A 10,554-nucleotide genomic window follows, 5' to 3' on the forward strand; every position below is an offset into this window, starting at 1 on the left:
TCCTCATCCAGACATGAAAGTCACTACCGCAGTAGTGCCGTGTCTTCCAGGAAGAAGAATCCTCAACCCCGACATATTCCTGCTCTTCCTCGGTACCGGAATCACAGGAGAACTCAATCTCCTCCATACCGACGAGATATCGGATTCGCCGTGTACGGAGCACTGAAGACTCCGTTCTCGGACGACATCACCCGAACTCCCCTACCACAGAACTACCGAACTCCGTCGATGACTTACGACGGGCTCGTGGACCCTCACGATTTCTTGGGGCGCTATCAGTATAACATGGCGAACCAGGGTCTCAACGAGGTCCACATGTGCAAGCTGTTTCCCGAGCTGCTCATCGGGAACGCGAGAAGGTGGTTCGATAGCCTCCCCCAGGGCAGCATCAGATCTTACCGAGATCTAATGGATGCCTTCCACAGGAGGTTCTTTCAGAAAGCGGAAGCCCGAATCACTTCGGCTCAGCTGCTTTCCATTCGTCAAGGTCGCGACGAAAAAATCAGCGACTTTATGACAAGATTCCACAAGGAATGCTTGCAAGTAGACGATCTCAACGATCTGCTTGTCATCTCGGCATTCCAAAATGGAATCCTGCCCGGAGCGCTCTACAGGAAGCTCGTCGAGTGCGGTCCGCAGACAACTCAGGAAATGTGGGACATTGCGGACCAGTACTCCCGGGCCGATGAGGCAGACCGTCGCAAACGGTCGTTAGACAGCTCATCGTCCCGAGGAGACAGGAGGAAGCCCGATCATAGCGATCAGGGACATCCTCGCCGAACTCCTTTTGGCGATCAGGGACATCCTCGCCGAACTCCTTTTGAAAGGATTCAAAGGACTCCGGTGCAAGACAGATTGGGACCCCGTCTCAATCCCGAGAAGCCGCCCGCTCAGTTCGTACCGCTGAACAAGCCAAGAGCGGAAATTTTCGAACTGCACTCTGACCTGTTCGAAAAGCCAAAGCGGATGACGAAATCAGCCGCGCGCCGACCCCAGGATAACTACTGCTCCTACCATCAAGACCACGGTCACGATACCGAGGAGTGCAGAAACTTGGCTGCAGGTATCGATGTTCTTGTGAGGGCAGGGACATTGAAAAAATACCAAAGCAAGCAGTCAAAGAAGAATAAGAAGCAGAGAGGTGCGAACTGCGCCCCTCAGGATCCGAAAAAGCAGCCGGATCCCGAGGACGATGACGAGCCGCAATATGATGGAGTAATCCTGACTATTGACGCTCTCCCTGCCGGGAAGACCAAGTCGTCCCTGAAGTCAGAGCGCAGAGGCTCCAATCGAGAGGAGCCAACGCATAAAAGGCTGAAGCAGGACGAAGTGATTACGTTCTCGGATGCTGATCCCGTCCCGGCCATCTCTCCTCACCAAGACGCCATTGTCATCCAAGCCGGAGTGGCAAACAAACTGATCCACAGGGTGTTTGTGGATACAGGAGCGTCAGTCAGCATTCTTTTTAAAGAGTGCTTCGACAAACTAGAAGTGGACCCAGCTCGGCTCAGCCCGGCTCCGCTTCCCCTGAAGAGCTTCGCCCAGGAGGACACCCGCCCTGAAGGTATTATCAGCCTTCCGATCACGGTGGGGAAAGCGCCTACTAGCTCCAGTACGATGATTGAGTTTTTCATGGTGAAAGCTCGGTCCCCGTACAACGTCATCCTGGGAAGAGACTGGCTCAACACAGTTCGGGCCATTTGCTCCACTTATCACCTCACCATCAAGATCCCTACTAAAGGAGGGATAGCGGTCATCCGAGGTGACCAAAAGAGAGCAAAGGAATGTCTGCAAATTGCGCTTAGAAGTGCCGAGCAGTCATATCGGCACCACCAAGCATAGCAATCACAGCAGCCGGAGTCAGAGGCGATGACCGAAGTCATACATGAGCCGAACTCGATGACAGTTCAGCTGTACGAAGACGATCCATCCAGAACGGTTAAGATCGGCTTCGCGGGAACGCCTCTACTTCGGGAAAAAACCATCCAGCTCCTCAAGGAGTACAAAGACGTCTTTGCATGGTCTCCGTTGGACATGACCGGAGTGCCCCCCGAGGTAATCACTCATCGTTTAAATATTGATCCTTCGGTCCGGCCGATAAAACAGAAGCAAAGACTCTTTGCGGCAGAACGAAGTCAAGTCATCCATGACGAAGTCCGTTAATTATTGAAGGCGGATGTGTTATTCGAAGTGAAGTATCCTTCGTGGGTGGCCAATCCTGTCATGATCAAGAAAAAGGAAGGAGGATGGCGGATGTGCATAGATTTCACCGATCTAAATAAGCACTGTCCCAAAGATTGCTATCCCCTTCCGAACATAGATAAAAAAGTAGAAGCTCTGATAGGCTTTGAAATTTTTTGTTTTCTTGATCTATACAAAGGATACCATCAGGTTTTAATGGATGAGATTGACGCTTCAAAAACGGCCTTCATTACTGATTTCGGCATTTTCGCTTATAAAAAGATGCCATTCGGTTTAAAGAATGCCGGAGCCACTTATCAAAGGATGGTAGACAAGCTTTTTCGGCACCTGATTGGAAAGGAAGTCGAAGTATATGTTGACGATATAGTCGTCAAGAGCAAAAGCACCTCGGAGTACGAGCACAACCTCAAGTCCACTCTCAACGTGCTCAAGAAAGCCAACCTCAAACTTAATCCCCAAAAGTGTACCTTTTTGGTAGATTCGGGAAAGTTTCTGGGTTGTTGGGTTTCAAAAGACGGACTCAAGGCAAACCCCTCAAAAGTTCAAGTCGTTCAGAACATGGCAATGCCGAAGTCCATACATGACGTGCAAAGGCTAACCGGATGTCTAGCCGCACTGAGTCGATTCCTTTCCCAAGCAGCCGAAAAGCAACTACCGTTCTTCAAGGTGTTGAAAAAGGCACCAAAGTTCGAGTGGGGAGCCGAGCAGAAAAAGGCCTTTGACGAGCTCAAAAGTTATCTAGCCGAGCTTCCTATTCTCTCTGCTCCAACCGAAGCCGAAGTAATATTCTTATACTTAGCGGCATCGGATCAAACCATCAGCGCGGTACTTGTTCGAGAAGAAGGCCTAAAGCAGCTTCCCATCTACTTTACAAGCCGAGCATTAAGAGGTCCAGAAACCAGGTATCAACCACTGGAAAAGATTGCTCTGGCATTAGTAAATGCAGCAAGGAGACTGCGGCCATACTTCTATGCTCACAAGGTATGCGTCTTAACTGATCTGCCACTTCGGCAAGTGTTGACCAAACCAGGAGCATCAGGCAGAATCGCCAAGTGGGCTATAGAGTTGGGAGAGCACACAATTGAATATCTACCTCGGAAAGCCATCAAGGGACAAGCCTTGGCAGATTTTCTTGCAGAAGCGAAGTTCGATCAAGCAATTCCTATTATTGCCGAACAGAAGAATTCTGCCAATGCCGAACTAGCACAGCCCTTGGAATCCGAAGTAGAGCCGCCGGACTGCTGGAGCGGATTCGTAGATGGAGCTTCAAACAAGATGGGAAGTGGAGCTGGTATTTTACTTGTCGCTCCCGACGGACACGAGGTAACCTACTCACTTCGTTTCCTATTCCCCACTACTAATAATGAAGCCGAGTACGAAGCCCTCCTGGCCGGACTCCTGTTAGCGCAAAGTCTGCTCGTCAAATCTCTCAAAGTCCATTGTGATTCACAAGTCATAGTAAATCACATGTTGGGTACAAGTGAAGCTCGTGACGAGAGAATGAAGAAGTATTTGGACAAAGCGCGAAGCATCAGCCGAAGTTTCTCCTATTTTCGGATAATCCGCATTCCTAGAGCGGAAAATAGCCGAGCAGATACCTTAAGTAAGTTGGCCTCAGATCCGAGCTCAAAGGCGGAAGAATTAATGCATCGAAGCATTGATGAAGCCGAGGTACATTCAGTATCCAGCTCGCCGAACTGGATGACGCCGATCTTGCAGTATCTGGATCAAGGACAATTGCCCGAGGATAAGAGAGAAGCTCGGAAGATCACGTGTCGAGCACTTCGGTACGAACTTCATGAAGGAGTCCTCTTTAGAAAGTCTTACCTCCAGCCGTTATTGCGGTGCGTAGGACCAGAAGAGACGGACTACATCCTCAGAGAAGTTCATGAAGGATCGTGCGGTAGCCACATCGGAGCCAGAGCTTTAGCTAAAAAAGTTCTGAGATGGGGATATTATTGGCCAACCATGGTACAAGAGGCAGTGCAGCTCGTCAAGAAGTGTACGAAGTGCCAAATTCATGCAAATGTCCCAAGGATGCCGCAGACCGATCTATACACTATGCAAAGCCCTTGGCCTTTCATGCAATGGGGCATAGACATAGTGGGACCACTTCCTCAAGCTCCTCGGCAAATGAAATTCCTTATCGTTGCCGTGGACTACTTCACGAAGTGGGTGGAGGCTGAACCATTAGCTACGATAACGAGCTCAAAGGCATTGGACTTCGTCTGGAAGAACATAGTGTGCCGATTTGGCATACCCCACATCCTCATCTCGGATAATGGGACTCAGTTCACCGACAAGACGTTCAAGAATTGGTGCCAAGAGCTGAACATTCAACAGCGGTTCACTTCGGTCTCCCATCCCCAAGCAAACGGACAAACGGAAGTAACGAACCGGATTCTGGTGAAAGGGTTAAAAGCTCGGTTAGAACAAGCCAAAGGACAATGGGTAGAAAATCTCCCTCAAGTCCTATGGTCCTACCGAACTACACCCAAAACCTCCAACGGTGAAACTCCGTATAGCCTGGTGTACGGCACTGAAGCCGTAATTCCGGTGGAGATCGGCGTACCCAGTCCCCGAACTCTAAATTTCTCCTCAGAAATGAATGACGACGGACTGAGAGCAGAACTAGATCTCGCCGAAGAAAGAAGAGAATTGGCGTGCATAAAAGCAGCCAAGTATAAGGAGCAAGTAGCCCGGTATTATAACCAAAGGGTGAAAAAGCTTCAATTTCAAGTGGGAGATCTCGTCTTGAGAAACAACGAAGTAAGCCGAGCAGAAAAGCTGGGCAAACTCGAACCCACATGGGAGGGTCCATATCGGGTGTCCGAAGTCCTCGGCAAAGGGTCTTATAAATTGACTCACATGTCAGGAGAACAAGTACCCCGAACATGGCACGTCTCCAACCTCAAGAAGTTCCACTTGTAAGAGACAAAGTCCGGTCAGTCCGTCTCGTGTCTAGTTCGGTCATAGGGGTATGTGTTTTTATTTGTTTGTTTTTTACTTGTACCTTTTACTTGTCGTTTTAAAAAAAGGTTTAAAGTTTTTTTCCTTCGTCTTTTTCATTTTTTCCCTATGTGTTTTGTCTCTATGTGCTTGTCGTCTCTTACAAATGGTACCAAGGTATATCGTTCTTTAAAGACTGATCCCCTTTTTAGATCGATTATTAAAGACTATTGTGAGTCCAAGCTTCTAAGGAGGATATAAGACCACAATTCAGCTTAACAAGCAGTCCGTCTGAAACGAACTGCAATAAGCCAACGATTGTGAGTCCAAGCTTCCAAGGAGGATACAAGACCACAATTCAGCTTAATAAGCACTTCGTCTGAAACGAACTGCAATAAGGGAAAGTCCGATCCACGCGATAAACCTCGCCGAATTAGGACGACCAAGTTCGGTCAAAGAAGTTTACCTCATAAGACCGGGGACGACCACGTCTAGTCAAAGAGGTTTACTGCATAAGACCACTTCGGTTAACTGGGAAAGTCCGATCCACGCGATAAAACTCGCCGAATTAGGACAAGGGAAAGTTCGATCCCGGCGACAAAAATCGCCAAATTAGAACACAAACCAAGTCCGGTCAAAGATGTTTATTTCATCAGACCAAAGACGAGTCCGGTCAAAGATGTTTATTTCATCGGACCAAAGACGAGTCCGGTCAAAGATGTTTATTTCATCAGACCAAAGACGAGTCCGGTCAAAGATGTTTGTTTCATCAGACCAAAGACGAGTCCGGTCAAAGATGTTTATTTCATCAGACCAAAGACGAGTCCGGTCAAAGAAGTTTACTTCATAAGACCGAGGACAAGTACGATGAAGTTTTTTCGCTAAGCTGTAAATACAGTGTTAGAGGCGAAAACAAAATTTCATTTTTCAAATCTTGTTCGGCATACAACTCCGCTACCCTACAAAATGGCGTTACGCTATTACAAAGGACTATTCTACTATCCAGGGTTGCTGAAGTTAAGCCACCTATCCGCAAAATCCTCTGGAAGCCGAGTTCGGTTGTTCCGAGCAGATGAAGAATAAGCAGGTCGACGAGATGCTATCCTCGACCCAACGCCTCTTCCCCGAGCCCGAGAAGTCCTAACACCTCGGCGATGAAGAGTCTCTGCAATAAGCATCTGCTGATCTTGCTCGCTCATAGTCACAACTCCTCGGCGAATTTCAGTCCGTCCCTGTCTTGACGATTCCGGTTGCTCCTGAGCCCGTTCTCGTCTTGACGTTTCCGGCTGTTCCGGAGTTCGTTGTTGGCTGGGAGTAGGATTTTGAACAAGGGAACCAGAGGTTTGATCTGGAGTGCGAGCATCTGTTGGCGCGATATGCCGAAGGAATCTTTCTATGGAGGGGCGCCGAGAAAGAACAATGTTGTACCGAGAAGCCCAACGCCGCAGTGATGTCACAACTTGTTGGCAAGCCGGGCTCTCCAGCACATTGTTCATACGGAGTACATGATATTCCTCCCACAGTTCGTCAACTCGACTCTGAACATCTGATATGGTCATTCCCCCGCGCACACGGATGTAATCCTCATACGCAGTCCTCTCAGCAATGGCCGTATTCAGCTCGGCCTCCAGATCTTTCTTATCGGACTCTAAGTCCTTGATATCGGCCTCCAGCTTCACTAAACGAGCCAGAAGCTCGTCATTCTTCGTCTGATCGGCTATAGCTCTTCTCTCAGCTTCGTCCAAAGCCGAAGAGCACAGCCGTTTCCAGTGAAGTATCTCCATCTCCTTGGGTACAAAGCAGCTATATTAGTTCGGCAGCTGTACCGAGCAGATAGTAAAATACAACAGGAATAAAGGCGAGTACGAAAAGCTATACGAAGACAAAGGTAGAGAATTTTTCATTCACAAGGAAAATTTTTTACACTAGGGCTTCAAGGCCATTTTACAAGGAAGAAACTAGACTAAGAGAAGGGAGACGAAATCATACTCCGCCTGCTTCGTCTCCGGCTCCTCGGTCTGGTACAGCTTCCTTCTCCTGGGCTACCTCAGCCTCGGCCTCGCCTCCTGCCGGCCTCGCCTCCGCCTCCTGATCGGCCTCCTTCTCCGGATGCCCGGCCTGATCGACTTCGGCCTCCCGCTCCAGCGGCTCGGCCTCACCCTCTCCGTTGTAAGTCGAAGCGGGTGAAACGGGTCCCACGGAGGCAAAGATAGCCTCCAGGTTCTCGTCCCGATCAGCTCGACAACTCCGGACTCGGTCTGCAGAAAGCAGGACCGAAGATGAAGCGAGCTCCTCAAGGAGCGGCAGATTCTGAAGCCGAGCTGCTATCTCTCGGCTGTACAGAGGCAGCACGACGTCGGCCCCCTGCTCGCCCTTATCGGCAATTAGCCTTACCAGGCTACCGACAAAGGCTGAGAACTGGCTGCTCAAAAAGAGTTTCTCCGTGTAAACACGGAGACCCTCTCCTTGGGCAACCACGGCGGCAGCATCGCTCCGCTTCGCCTGCTCTCGCTGGATGACGAGCTGGTTTTTGGCAAACTGAGCTTCATCCTGGGCCGAAATCCTAGCAGCTCTGGCCTTCTCAAAGTTAGCCTCAGCCTGTTCGGCCCGATAACAAGCAGCCGCCAACTTCCTCTGCATCTCGGCATAGTCATTGGACGCTTTGGAGAGTTCGACGGCGACGAGCTTGGAGAGCATATCGTTCCTCTGAAAATGAATAAAGAAAAAAGTCAACAAAGGGACCACAAAAAATACAGAAAAAAAGCAAGGCCAGAAAATCAAGAAGAGAATTCACCTCGGCGAAGTCCGTGGGCCATAAAAACGGCTCACAGATATGTTCCGAAGGAGGCGCCAAGACCACGTCTTTCTCTGGCGCTCTCGGGGGCTTCTGGGCCTTCCCCCTCCCCTTTGCCGAAGTTGACTCCGGCTTCTTCGGATCCGAAGAGGTTTTTTGCCTTTTCGGAGTCCTCTCGGCATCAGACGCCGAGCTGGTGGTTTTCGGCCTCTCCGGCTCCTTGGACTCCGAAGATTTTCGGGTAGCCTTGTTCAGCATGAACACTGCCAAAAAGCAAGGAAGCAAGGTTAGTTTTCTTCGTTAAAGCAGTAGAACATAAAGGTAAAGAGAAATCCTCACCCTCGGCCTCTTCGTCCGAAGACGAGATGTCGAACACGACGTCGCCCTTGACGAGCTCAGACTCCGTGTATTGTTTCCTAACTATGGGAATCTTGTTGAGCTCGTCATCGAGCTCGGCCAATGGTTCTAACCGAGGGTGAGGAATCACGGACTTCGGCCCTCTCCAGGGGAAGCCCGGAGCCGCTGTCCTATTATAAAAAAAGAAGCGGTTTTGCCATTTCGGCCACTTGGTTTTGCAGAATGCCCTAAAAGGCTGTAAGGGGATCAAGTAAAACCAAGATCCCTTCCTTTTAAATTGGAAAAAATTAAGGATTGCCCGCAGAGACAGATCCTTATCTAACCTACGGAGTTCGGCAGCAAAAGCCGACAAGTGCCTCCAAGAATTCGGAGTCACCTGACCTAAAGGGAGTTGAAAAAAATCAAGAAGCTCTACAAAAGGTGGGGGAAGAGGGAAACGAAGCCCGCATTCTAAGCAGGCTTCGTAAACGGTGGCATAACCCTCCGGCGGGTCGTTAGCCCTATGATCATCGTCGGGAACCACCGCCTTCCCCCCAGGAAAAGAGTATTTTTCGTAAAGGGATATCACAGTATCCTTACTCAAGATACTGTGAAAATACTCTACGGTCTTCTCCCCGGATTCTTTCCGGCTAGAAGACCCCTTACCCCCTTTTCTACCGCTACCAGACTCAGACGAAGAAGAAGCAGACATGGTTCTTACTCTTTGAAAGTTTGAAGAAATCCTGAGGAAATTTTTGAAAGCGGAAGGAAATTTTTCACGCAAAAGATAGAGAGTGCAGAAGAAGCCAATAGCAAAGGTGTTCAAATGATGAAGAAAGGCGGTATTTATCAGATTTGGAAAAGATTTCAAATCATCGCACCGTTTCATATCCCACCTTTTCAGGATTCGACGGCCGGATTTTACTGTCGCATTTAATGCCGCATTTAATGCGGTCACGCGCAGGGCACGTCCCCTGACTTCAGCCTCCCCCGTACCCTTTTCCAGAATGCCGAAGTGACTCGCTTCGCCGAAGTGATTCACTTCGCTTTTCGGGGGGGGTAGTGATGGGGTGCGTACTAAACAAGCCCAACAGCAATGACGGCCCATCAGCCCAAAGCCCAAGCAGGAGTATGAGTTCGGCATTACCAAAGAGTTCGGCCTCAGCCTACAGCTCGGTAAAAGCCAACCAATCAAGCTCTGCTCTCAGGTCGGCATCAAGCTCTACTCTCAGATCAGCAACCAAAGCAGTTCGGTCTCAGTATTCGACCGAACAAGGAGTTAGTGGACCCATACAGGATGTCCAACACACCCACTACCACGTGGTGTCAACTCAGGCCACGATCGTAGGCCATGACCTACGCTACATCCACGATCTTAGGCCATGACCTACACGACATCCACGACTTAGGGTGGTGATGCAAGCCACGATCTTAGTCCAAGATATAAATAGAACTTAGATCTGATATGAGAAGGGGAAGCTCTCTAGAGATAAAACACCATATAGCAAATAGCAAGTTTGTATTTGCAAGCTGTAGAAAACAGATCAAGCAATACAATCTTGCCCTCCCTTTTTCCCGTGGACGTAGATTTACTTCAGTAAATCGAACCACGTAAATTCTTTGTGTCATAATCTTCATTCTCTACCAGCATTTACGAACATCAGAAATTCGCGGATCCATCAAGTTGATTTTACAAGATTCTTTGAAACAATTGGTCGTCCTGGATCAATGGCATCTTACCAAATCAGAATAAATAAATAAAATTAGATAAGCTATAAAAGCAGTAGAAACACTGAAAATGGTTATATATATGTGCCATGTTTTTCTTTTTGAAACATTTAATCACAAGGTATTTAATTACGTACCTACCAGTTATAGTTTTGGGGTTCTGAAAGCTACATTTTATATTTCATTTGACTAAGTTTTAGTGAAGTCGTCGTATCATTATAAATTATGGTTAGATATTGAAACTTTATGTCAAAATTTTGTGGTTGTATATTTTCTTTTTCTAATATTATATTTTTGTTTTGGTCATATATACGACCAAAAATAATTTCTAGATTTGAAAATTTTACAGTAATAATATCTAGTTCAACATACAATGTTTATGCAATTTGAACTTGAACAAATCTACTAGCAAAACATGAAATTTTCACCCCATGAGTTCATCTAATAGCTAGTTCTACCTAAGAACAAATCTAGACCCCATTTGTGATTAATACTTTTACTGTATACATTTATTTTTTGGTTAAAATTGTTTAAAAAATCACCAA

The sequence above is a fragment of the Salvia splendens genome, chromosome 12 (assembly GCF_004379255.2).
Source record: "Salvia splendens isolate huo1 chromosome 12, SspV2, whole genome shotgun sequence".
Classification (NCBI taxonomy): Eukaryota; Viridiplantae; Streptophyta; class Magnoliopsida; order Lamiales; family Lamiaceae; genus Salvia; species Salvia splendens.